A 12,157-nucleotide genomic window follows, 5' to 3' on the forward strand; every position below is an offset into this window, starting at 1 on the left:
TGACTCCACGGTGGCCATCCAGGCCTCCCCGGTGGTGGTGACCCTGCCGGGCCCCATCCTCACCTCTTTCCCTCAGAGCACAGCCGTGGGATCCTCTCTGTCAGCTGCTGTTGGGAGCTCTCTGAGTGCCGGGGGGGTTCCCATCTCTTCTGGAGGCTCCCTTGGTCTGGGGGGGTCGGGGCTGTGTCTGCCTCCACTCCACTGCAGTCTGAACTGCTGAAGCTGGTGAATCATCCCCTTTGCAGCAGGAAGGAAGACGAGGACTCTGCAGAAGGAGCATGGCCATGGCTTGCAGACGGGCTGGGTGTCCTCATCCCACCTGGCAGGAGGGACCTGCACCCACTGCTCCTCGCTGCATAGCAGGCCTCGCCATCCCTCCTCTGGCTATGCTTTGCTCTGAGCTCTTGCTGACAGGGTGAGGGTGCTGGAGTTAGGGACTGCTCTTGGTGGGCTTGCCACCAAGTAGAGCAGAATGGGAAAAAGCATTTTGGTTTGCAGCTTGTCCTTGGCAAATGGGCCATTCTCTGTGACTCCCTGAACCCCACAGACGTGTTTCTTGGTCTCTGTTCTGTGCCACTGCATTTGCTCCTTCTCATTAAAGACTTTGTGCAGCATAGCTGGAGACTTGTGGTGGTTTGTTCCCCTCCTCCCTCAGTTAGCCACCTGCTCTGCCAGGAGCAAGTGGCTTCTCTCCTGAGCTTACCAGCAGTTTTGGGTGGAGCTCTCCGAAATGATACCACAGCTCCAAAAATATGCAAGCAGGCAAGAGAAAGGCTAAAAAGCCTCAGAGCAATGGAGCTTGAGTCTGTAATCTGGTCATCACAGCCCTGTGATATCTCCAAGGCTCAGCCTTGATTCCCGCCACTGAAAGCACTCGGGAGCTCACCTCATTTCTTCTGCCAGTGTACCCAGCACATCTTGCAGGTATGCTCAGGAAGCAGTGACTTTTCACGGCTTACTCTGAGTACCCACTGGCAGAGGACAGAAGGCGGCTTATGAACTGGCCTGAGATGACAACACTTCCTGAGGTGGCATGCAAACTTGGACGTGTGTGCTCAGCTCAGTTGTGGAGGGCACCTTTGTAAACAGGCAGGGACAAGTTGCCTTTCTGAGCCTGAATCCTAGGAGGAGTCCTTTCCTTTTGGTGATGCACCTTGCTACTCACAGGTGTTTAGGAGCAAAAAAGCACCTAAGCTGCTCAGCCGTAAACCAAGGCATCTTACATGCAAGCATGCAGCAAAGCACAAAGCTAGATCCAGTGTCACTGTGTAGTCTCCCAGATGGTGCATTAACTCTCCTCAGTGTTGCAGCACCAAAACCTCTCAGCAGTTATTGCTGCTTGAGGTGCATGAACTTTGGGGCAGGTACGTGTCTTCGTAACTCCACCTACTTGTAGCACCTCTGAATGCAGAGGGGGAATCTGTAAAAACTCTGCCAAACCAAACCCTCCATACAACCCCTTGCCCAGAATGGTTTTGGGCTGTCAGTAGAGCAAAGAACATTGTTTTTTTCTTTAAGCAACCCAGGAATCAGAGACTTGAGAAGGTTCATGCCCTTCTGGTAGAGAGTCTAGTTGAGAGAGGCTCCTTATGTTTCCCTTGGCCCCCAGGCTATAGGCTGCAAGAGAAATGAGGATGTCTCAGTTCTTAGTTACCAGGAACATCATTACACCCCATTCCATTAAACTTCACTAAGTCTCTGCAATGCTGGAGCCTGGATGGTGTAGGTCAGCAGGGTGACTTCAGATCAGACAGACAGGCCTTTGAGGAGGAGGCCTCAAGAATAAGCCCCCTCCCACCACACTCCAAAATGGCAGCGCTGCCCTCATGAAGCACAGTCTCTCCCTTGACCACCACCTAGTCTTTATTGAGTGTCATCTGTGCCCCGCAATGGCAGAATGCTTTTCTTGCCAGGTGCAACCAGCCACAGCAGCAGCAGGTGCAGCTCCGTGCCAGGCTAAAAAATCCTCTCCCCTGGCTCCTGTACCAGCATTGCAGTGAGGAGCTCAGCCTGGAGCCCTGCCAGCAGGCTGAAAGCATTGGTCTCAGTTGGTCTCAAGGCTGCAGAGAGGCCAGGGGATCGGCTTGAAATCCCAGGGGAAATCTGGGTATTTTTTGAGCAGGAGAGGCTGCCTGCAGAAGATGTAAGAAACCCTGGAGCCAGGCTACAGAGATGTTTGTCAGCATTGGCCAGGAATCAAAGCCAGGTCAACTGCTCAGAAGGCAGCTATGCTCAGCACTATACCAGCAATGCACCTGTGGGCAGTGCTGCCTCCTGCTCCTCCAGATCAGAGCCTGGCCTGTCTCCTGCTCCTCCACTTCACTGACTGGCCGGCCTCCTCCTTCCAGCCCCCTGGACACATACATCCTCAAGCCACTCCTCATGCTGACCCTCTTGACTGCAACTACCTCCCACCCTCATGTACCACCTCCATACCAACTACTCAGTGCCATTTTCAAAATGCTCCTGCTACAGATCCAAAAGGGAATTGGAACTGCTTTCATCTAGGGATGGAAATGATCGATTTTGCAGATCCTTTAATATTTTGGTCCATGCTCAGGTATTAGACAATGCTTACCAGTGATGGAAAAAAGCTCTTGTCATACCTATTCCCCCAAAACAAGCTCTCTCCCGTCTCCCTTTAAGTCATCCACACCTCCCATTTATTTTCCTTTGCCCCTCCTCACTTCTCCTCAGCCAGGCTCCACCTTGCCCTTTCCATAGATCTCTCCCACTCTCACAAACCAATCCTCTTAAAAAGCAATGACCTGCAGGGCAGTCATGGTCTTTGTTCAAGGGTTGACACCATCCTATGTCCCCAGGAGGCTGGAGGTGCTGCCAGGAGTTCACCATATTCCCTGCAGGAATGTCCCCACCCTAGTGCTCACAGCAGCCTTGGAGTCCCCCTCAGATAAATTTGAGAAGCAAAGCAGGGTCTAATATCCCACCCCACAACTGCCACCAGCCCTGGTTGTCTCCACACAGCTGCCTTCCCTTCTTTCCTGGCAGCAGCCGAGACGCCAGCTGGGGAGTTAAACTATCCCCTGTGGCAGGATATCCCAGATGCCAGACTGAGGACAAGACACTAGGAGCTGCAGCTGTAGTCACAGTACCACAGAATCACTAAGGTTGGAAAAGACCTGTTGATCATCAAAGTCCAACCATCAACCAACACCACCATGCCCGCTAAAGCATGCAAGGTGGGGTCTAATAGACCACAACTACCACAATCCCTCCTTTCCTCCACACGGCTGCCTGGGGTTTCCTTCAGCTTCCTATCAACCAACATCACCATGCCAACTAAACCATTTCCCACACTGCCATGTCCACACGTTCCTTGAACACCTCCAGTGATGCTGACTCCACCACTTCCCTGAGCAGCCTGTTCCAGTGTTTCACCACTCTCTCAGTAAAGAAATTTTTCCTAATATCTGGCCTGAACCTCCCCTGCAGCAACCTGAGGCCTTTTCCACTTGTCCTGTCGCTAGTCACTTGGGAGAAGAGACCAACACCCACCTCTCTGCAACCCCCTTTCAGGTAATTGCCGAGAGCGAGAAGGTCTCCCCTCAGCCTCCTCTTCTGCAGACTGAACAACCCCAGCTCTCTCAGCTGCTCCTCATCAGACTTGTGCTCCAGACCCCTCACCAGCTTTGTCGCTCTTCCCTGGACACACTCCAGCACCTCAATGTCCTTCTTGGAGTGCAGGGCCCAAAACTGAACACAGGATTCGAGGTGGGGCCTCACCAGCGCTGACTACAGGGGCACGATCACCTCCCTACTCCTGCTGGCCACACTATTTCTGAACACATGCCACGATGCCATTGGCCTTCTTGGCCACCTGGGCACACTGCTGGCTCATCTTCAGCCAGCTGTCAATCAACCCCCCAAGGTCCTTTTCTGCAGGGGAGCTTTCCATCCACTCGCCCCCAAGCCTGTAGCACTGCATGGGGTTGTTGTGACCAAAGTGCAGGACCCAGCATTTGGCCTTGTTGAACCTCATACAATTGGCCTCGGCCCATCGATCCAGCCAGTCCAGATCCCTCTGCAGAGACTTCCTACCCTCAAGCAGATCGACACTCCCACCCAACTTGGTGTCATCTGCAAACTTGCTGAGGGAGCACTCGATCCCCTCATCTAGATCATCAATAAAGATATTAAACAAGAGCAGCCCCAAGGAAGCTGGGAAGTGAAACCATGCCCTGTGGCAGGATATCCCAGATGCCTGGCTGAGGAAAAGGCACTGGGAGCTTGAACTGTAGTCCCTGGGGTTCCACCTGTCAAGGCCTCTGGCAACCTGGCTCCATGTGGCTGTCATGCTCCATGAAGGTCCCAGCTGCAGAGCTTCGAGTGAAGCCTGGCCCTGAAACTCCCAGGGAGCCAGGTGTCATTGCAGAGGGCATGTGAGCAGCAGGGCAGAGAGGGCTGGAGCAGGTAGTTGTGGCCGAGTGGTGAAGGCGATGGACTAGAAATCCATTGGGGTTTCCCCGCGCAGGTTTGAATCCTGCCAACTACGGGGTGCAGTCTCCTTTTGGGCTCCCTAAAATTGACCAGGCTGCAGCCCTGGGACTCAGCTCCACACTGTGCCTGCTGCCCAGGGAGACAATGAAACACTTTTGCCTAGAGCAATTGTCCTCTACCCCCCCACCTCCGAAATTCCTGGATGAATGGGAAATTCCTGGGTGGATGGGAAATTCCTGGGTGGATGGGGAAGAGAATGGACAGGTGCTGAGTATAAGCCATGAAAAGAGGTCCACTCTTGTTGGCTGTTGAGCCTGATCTCCCCTGACTTCCCAAGCAGCACAGCCCCAGCAGCTGTCTTCCCTACACCTGAAACAGGAGCCGCAGGCAAGTGGCAGGAAGAGCCTCACCAAGAGGCTCTAAAAGCTCAGACTGCCCAGAGCCTTCCTGGGATGCCTTGCAGCATTTAAGACAGGGCACCAGGCAGTCCAGCTCATCCAGCCCTGCCCTGGGGTGGCTGGGAGCCACCTCCACCCCCAGCAGTATTGGGCAGGGCAGGATCCATACCAGGCAGGGAGAGGAGGGGTTGGGGTTTCTCTGACTCCCTGGCACACTGCATGGTGGCAGGAGCAGCCCTTGGCTGTCAGGAAGCAGCAAGGGCAGGGCTGCTCCAGGAAGGACGACAAGCTGGGAGCTGTTGGGGAGCACAGCACAGCAAGGGCAGGGCAAGGCCTTCACAGCTGGTGTGAAAGGCAAGGTGCTAACAGCTATGCAACTTGCTTAGAAAAATGAACACTGCCTAGGACTAACACCTTTTACCTCAGGGTCAATGTGACCTGAAGACCAAACCTAAACCGGCTCTCACTGGCTGAGAACAACCCATATGGACTATAAAACAACCCGAGATTTGTCTTTCAAAGAAAACTCCAGCTATATAACCATGCCCAGAACAGCAATCGACCTGAATCTAGTATGAAACCCCTCCACCTGAATGGGATGTTAGCTTAGAACAATGAAGATTAAGACCCCCCTGATCATACATCTGCACCACCTGCCCGGAAGAAGCACATACTGATTTTGTGAGCAATAGTAACATGAGTAATATCTTTCGGCGACACAACTGTATTGTAAACATATATAAACCCTGATTTCCTCTATATTGGGGTCCTCCGTGCATTAGGCTGGGGAACCACTATGTGCATTGCTATACCAGAATTATTTGCCTTGGTAATTCTATGTTACAGCGTCCTTGTCTCCCTCCTCAGCCAGCAAAGATCTGACTTTTATGCTGAGCACAGACCTGCAGGCCCCTGGGAGCTGCATTTCTGGGCAGGGTTGCAGCCCTCATCAGCTCACTGGACAGCAGACCACCTGCAGAGCCAGCTTGGGTGGTCAAAGAGAAAATCCCCATCCAGGGCTATGGGCCGGAGATGTGGGGAGAAGGGCAAAGCAAGGCCCTTGTGCTACTCACCACTGACCCAAAGCAGGAGGAGACAGGGAGACAATGTTCTTGTCCCGCTGAGGGCACGGGATAGACGAAGTGAAGGTGGCATGAGTGCTGGCAGTGCCAGGGAGCATCAGGCAGGGCTCTGGGAGGTCCCAGCTAAAGTGCTGGGGGGAGCAGAGTGGCGCAGCGGAAGCGTGCTGGGCCCATAACCCAGAGGTTGATGGATCGAAACCATCCTCTGCTAATTCCTTTTTCCCCTGCTCCTGACAGCTGCTGCCTCTCCCAGCAAGGTTGAACATGCCCTGCTCTAGCTCTCTGGGCACCCTTGCACGTGGCCCTCCTCTTCTCTCAGCCCCTTCTCTCTGCCACTGCCCCCCTGCTTTCTCCTATTGCTGCCTTAGCAGCCAGCACTCCCAAAGTGACCCTCAGCAAGGCAGACTGGTGGGTGTGGAGCAGCAGGCAGAGCTCTCCCCACAAGGCAGTGGGTGTCCTGGGGACACAGGTCTTTCTCCCTTCCCACGAGGCAGTTCAATCCAACTTGCCAGCCACAGGAGGGGACCTCCAGGAATCTGTAGGTGGGGAGGAGGACAAGGCTGGTGCTACTTTGGGAAACACTAATGCGATCAACTTGACCATCTGGGCTTTGTCTCCATCCTAGTCTGTTTGCTGCCTTGCCCACTTGTGGGTCCAGCCAGGAGCAGGGCTGAGCAGGTATTTCCAATGGGCACTTTTTTGACTATATGTGGCTAGGATTCGGTAGTGGAAGGGTTAGGGGTTGTTGCAGCGTGACCTCTGTGAGACGAGGTAGAGGGGCTGCCCTGTGTGGGACACAGCTCGTTCCAGCTCCACAGTGGTCCCACTGCACGACACAGCTGAGCCAGCAGCAAAGTTTGTGGCCCCTCTGTGAAAACATATTCCAGAAAGGACAGAAAACAGCAGAGAGAGGAAGAAAAAACAAAAAAAGTGGGAAAGAGCAGATGAAAGATGCATCCCGCTTGGGCAGGTAGAGGAGACCAGTGTGAAGGTGTAAAGTTGAGCCTGGGACAGGGCAGAGGAAAGGCGGTGGTTTATGTTTGTCTTTTTGTTTCTTACAATGTGAATCTGTTTCAATTAGCAAAAAATTATTTTTTCCCCAAGGCAAGCCAAACACTGCCCACAACAGTTATCTTGACCCATGAGTTTTCTCATCCTGTTTTCAGTGCACTGAATGTGGAGAAAGGAGTGGGCAGCTGGGTGGGTATTTGGCTCTGCTAATACCACCACAGATACATACACCAAAAACACACATAGACTTGCACAGTACATGCACAGCCAGCACAGGTATGAACGAAGATGGGGAGCGGCACCATTACCAGCACCCACAGAAGCACCGCCAGCACTCACACAGGCATGAATCAAGACAGACAACCCTATCCTTTTCTTTCCCTCTAGCTGCTTAGGGCTGGAGACCAGTGCTGGACACAGACCCCTTCCCTCCCACATGCACCCAGCAGTTCCCCCGAACCCTGGGCTGTACCATAGGCCTGTGCAGAGTCCATGCCTGCAGCTCAGTCCTGGTTTGTCCAGCGTCCTGCTCCAAACCTGATACAGATCTCCCCTAGTCGGCAGCTATTGCAGCTTGGGATTGCCTAGCCAATGTCTTACCCACACAGAAAACACACACAGCCTAGCAGCTGAGGTCATTTACGTGTGCAGGGGTCTGGAAGGAGGAGGCCAGCCAGTCTGGGAGGAGCAGGAGCAGGAGGCAGCAATGCCCACAGGTGCGTTGGTGGTATAGTGGTGAGCATAGCTGCCTTCCAAGCAGTTGACCCGGGTTCAATTCCTGGCCAACGCAGAGAGAATTTTCTTCAGCCTGGCTCCACAAGCCCCTTGCCTCTCCTGCTCCAAAAACCCAGCTTCTATCAGTAAGTTCAGGTCCCACAGGGCAGTCCAGCCACTCCCCTGGACTCCCCCTGCAGCTTTGCCTCATGGCCAGGGCTCTGGGCACCTCCCAGCCAAGCACACACAGCCCTGGCTTTTAGCAAGGCCCACGCCTTGGCAAAAGCAGACTGAGGGGGCTGCTTTGGACCAGTCAGAGATTCTCAGGGAGCGCTGAAGCTCTGGAGCAGGTGCCCAGAGAACTTTGGGTTTCTCCATGCCTGGGTATCACACTCAAGTTTCAATGGGGCTCAGGCACTGAGCCACTTGCTCTAGCTTTGGGGCTAGCCCTGCTTTGAGTAGGCATTTGGACTAGTGACCTCCTGAGATGCCTTTCAGTCTAGCTCCTTCCATGAAGCAACAAGGCCCAGCTGTGCCCTCCTTCCTCTGCACCATGGGCAGTAAGTGAGCCTCTTCCCCACAGGAACTGGAGCTCAGTCATTGCTCAGCACTTGGTCTTGCATCTCCTGTCCTTTTGCCTTGACTCTCCAGCCCCTTTCCCACACACTGACTCCTTGAGACAGGCACAGCATTCCCCCAGGGGCTGGTGTGGCAGAGCCCTCCTTGCCCAGCCTTCCCGGTCCCGAGCAGGGAAGAAGGAAGCACCCTTGTTGCCCCAGGAGCCATCCACAAGGCAGCACTGCAGGCCAAGTGTTTGTCTTCCCATCTCCTGAGGCTCTGGAGGGAATGGAGGAAGTCATGGGAAAGGCAGACGTGTGCCTGGAGCCCCTTGTCCAGATGTTGGCATATGCAGAACCATAATTTGCTGACGGTTCCTTTGCTTGCTCGCATGAAGGACTGCCTTGGCCTTGTGAGATGCTGCCCCTGTGCTGGGTACTGTGTGGTCTGAAGTGCGTGTAGGAGCTGCGGTCAGCTGCCAGCGGCCCTTGGTGGGAGCAGGGCAAGAGTTCTCCCAGGAGCCAGCTCCCCCTGCAGCAGTGCCAGGAGGAGGCTGGCTGAGCTGGGCTGCCTCTGGCAGTCGCTAAGGGAGGAGCAGCAGAGGCCGCATTAGCAGAAGCATTAGATGGAGCAGTCTAAGGTGCTCTATTCAGGTTGCAGTCTCCCTGGGAGGTGTGGGTTCAAGAGAAGGTGAGGGCGCTTCCCCTGTGTGAAGGTGGCTCTCTGGCTTGCCGAGGCCTGTCCTCAGCCAGAAAGACTTCAGCAGTGCACGACCCAGGAGTGACGTGGCATCCTGTGTGGGTCAGCCTAGCCTGAGCTGCAGCTCCCAGGTGCTGGGGAGCTTTGGGTGATCTCTGGCTGACCACTGAAGCTTGTAAGGGGGGCACAAAGTGTCCTCACAGAATCACAGAATCACAGAATCACAGAATCAGTACGGTTGGAAAAGACCTGTAAGATCATCGTGTCCAACCTGAAAAAAAAAAAAAAACAAAACAAAAAACAAAAACAAAACAAACAAAAAAAAAAAAACAAAACAAAAAAAAACGACAAAAAGAAAAACCACAAAACCCACGCCACACAACAACAACAACAAGCCACAACCCACCCAACACCACACAGCACCATGTCCATCAAGCTACATCCCACAATGCCACATCCACACGCTCCTTGAATACCTCCAGGGAGGGTGACTCTACCACCTCCCTGGGCAGCCTATTTCAATGTTTCACTACTCTCTCAGTAAAGAACTTTTTCCTAATATCTAGCCTGAACCTCCCCTGGCGCAACTTGAGGCCATTTCCTCTAGTCCTGTCACTAGTCACTTGGGAGAAGAGACTCCCTCCAGTTCCTCCCCGCAGTGTCCCCCAGGGAGGAGCAGCATTTGAGGCTACAGTGGTCATTTGCCATGACCTTGGGGAAGCAAATAGGCTGGGGACCACGGCAACCCCAGCAGGCAGTGCTGCCAGGAAGGAAACCAAGGACAAAGTGCCCTGAGCAAGGAAGCTGCCTGCGCTGGCCCACACAACCCACTCGCCCAGAATCCTTTCTGCCTGAGTGCTGGGTGAGACTAGCAGAGCCCCAGGAACACCCTCCATTGCTTGGAGAAACACTGTCTCAGCCCTAGAAGGGACATCCCTCCTTCTGCAGTGGCACAGCATCTGCATGGGAAAGGGCTGTCCCTTTCCCTGTGCTCCAGCCCCCAGAGGTGGGGGTCCCTCCAGCTCTTTGCAAGACCTTCAGAGATTGGTCCCTGCTCTTGCTGTTCCCAAACACTCCTCCCACCCTGCTCGGGCCTGCGGATCCCAGGGATTGAGGAGAAAAGCCATCAGCAATGCTGCTTCTCCGGGACATGCTTTCAGAGTTGTGAATCTGTAGAGATTTAACCCTTCTTCAGTGACTGGGTGTTTCTCATGCCCTCTCGGAATGTAACCTGCTGTTTGGTATCTTAGGCTTGGGGATGACAGCGCGGCCTGTCCTGTGGGTTCAGAAGTACCGGATGCCAGACCAGTGCTTCAAGCAGTCCAAAGGCACCAGGAGGCTGTGTCCTCAGTGTCCCGGGGTAAGTTTGAAATCGGTTTGAGTGTCCCCGCATGTGTTTCCTCCTGTCTGACTGCTGGGAGGAAGGGCCTTGCTCACAATACACTGACTCAAACCTTGGCAGAAGGAGGATAGCACTATTGCAACTTTTGCCTGCTCTGTGCATGGATCCTTCTTGAGCAGGCAGTGTGGTGGTCCCAGGGTATGAGGGAAAGCTCAATCAGGCTCACAGTGAAATGTACCTGAGTCTGGAGCAGCCTTGGAGAGAAAACAGCGTTCTCACTGAGGGAGAGGCCACGCTGGGGCAGAAGGGGCAAGCATGTGCTAGAAGAAAGGACCAGGGTTTCATGTCAGCCAGGACTATCTTAGCAGGGGAAGGCAGTCCAGCTTGTGAAACCCAGCACAAGCTGCTTTGGGTCCTCCTGCCAGCTCTTCCCTCTGTTGAACCTCATCCCCTGCCCTCTCTCTGGGTCGTCTTATTCGGCAAGGTCAGGAGCTCAGCTAGGACTACAAGGATATCTGGCTAATGGCTGCTTAGTATGAGCTACAAGGTGAGAAACAGGAGAGGCAATAACTTACCCAGGCAGAGTGACAGGCTGTCCAACACAGGGGTAAAAGGAAGCAGCAGCAGAGACCGCATGTGCAAGCATCAAACCACTGACTGCTGGGCCATGAATGTACTCTGTGAGGTGCAACGTTGAAGAGGTTCTGCTGGAAACTCCATAACCAGATCTAATCAGGAGAAAGCAAGATTCTCACAGCCTGGGTCTTGTAAGAGAGGGCATGGCAGGCTTGAACAAAGGGGTCTACCGCTCCCTTAAAAGGCCCTGTGACTAGAGGGCCCAGTGGCCCTGGAGGAAGGCTGCGCTTGGTGATGGCCAGGGAGATGGAGACACTGGCAGGCTCAGCCAGGAGCATGTGGCTCAGCGAGGGTGGCCGCAGGGAAAAGAGAGCAGGTGTCCAGGAGGTCCCGTGGTGTAATGGTGAGCACTCTGGACTCTGAATCCAGCCATCTGAGTTCAAATCTCAATGGGACCTCAAGCTTCTAGCTCCCTCGGAGCTTTCCTCGTTGTGCTTACACATTATCCCCTTGCCTTGCTGTTGCGTCACTCGTGATCTTCCTTCTTTCCCATACTCCCAGCCCTGGGACTGACATCAGTGTCCCTTCTCCTGCCCTGTGCCCACCACACCTGAGTACTGGCCCCTGGCCCCTTTCTGCTCCCTTGTTCTTGATGGCTGCTCCTGGATGAGGACATCCAGCAGTGGCTCACCAAATCACACAACAGATGTTGTGATGGAGATGATGCAGTCCAAGCCCGGCTCAAAGCAGGGTCAAGTAGAGGAGGCTGTTCATGGCCTTGTCTGGTTGGATGTTGGACATCCATTCAACGATGGCGACTCCACAAGACTCCCTGGGGAACCGTTCCCTATGTTTCACCACCCTCACAGTAAAACAGTAAAACAGGACTACTGTGTGTGGCATTATGTGTATTTCCACCCCTGTCCATTGTTACTTGCTCTATCCATTTCTCTGAGGCTTTTCTGTATTTCTCTTGGCTGCTTGCTAATTTTTGGTGCTCTGGTATCAGTTCATAGAGTTCCACCCACAACTGGCAATGCCCAATGCTAGGGGAAACAATCACTGCCATGGGCAGTGATTTACACAGGTTCTCGCACTTCCTTGCAGAGGCGTTGGCCAACTCAGGGGGGAAGAGAACAAACCACCACAAGTCTCCAGCTATGCTGCACAAAGTCTTTAATGAGAAGGAGCAAATGCAGTGGCACAGAAGAGAGACCAAGAAACACGTCTGCGGGGTTCACACCAAAATGCTTTTTCCCATTCTGCTCTCCCTGGTGGCAATCCCAGCCCACCAAGAGCAGTCCCTAACTCCAGCACCC

General features: G+C 53.8%; 4 non-coding genes across 4 annotated transcripts; all 4 read left to right on the plus strand.

Annotated features, from left to right (window-relative positions):
• The first annotated feature begins 4,431 nt into the window (after positions 1-4,431).
• TRNAS-AGA (transfer RNA serine (anticodon AGA)) lies at positions 4,432-4,513 on the plus strand. The gene has a single exon. It is a non-coding gene; the product is annotated as a tRNA-Ser (tRNA).
• Positions 4,514-6,077: 1,564 nt separating this feature from the next.
• On the plus strand, positions 6,078-6,149 carry TRNAM-CAU (transfer RNA methionine (anticodon CAU)). The gene has a single exon. It is a non-coding gene; the product is annotated as a tRNA-Met (tRNA).
• A 1,518-nt stretch (positions 6,150-7,667) lies between these two features.
• On the plus strand, positions 7,668-7,739 carry TRNAG-UCC (transfer RNA glycine (anticodon UCC)). The gene has a single exon. It is a non-coding gene; the product is annotated as a tRNA-Gly (tRNA).
• A 3,485-nt stretch (positions 7,740-11,224) lies between these two features.
• TRNAQ-CUG (transfer RNA glutamine (anticodon CUG)) lies at positions 11,225-11,296 on the plus strand. Its single transcript has one exon. It is a non-coding gene; the product is annotated as a tRNA-Gln (tRNA).
• The last annotated feature ends 861 nt before the right edge of the window (positions 11,297-12,157 follow it).

The sequence above is a fragment of the Gavia stellata genome, chromosome 13 (assembly GCF_030936135.1).
Source record: "Gavia stellata isolate bGavSte3 chromosome 13, bGavSte3.hap2, whole genome shotgun sequence".
NCBI lineage: Eukaryota > Metazoa > Chordata > Aves > Gaviiformes > Gaviidae > Gavia > Gavia stellata.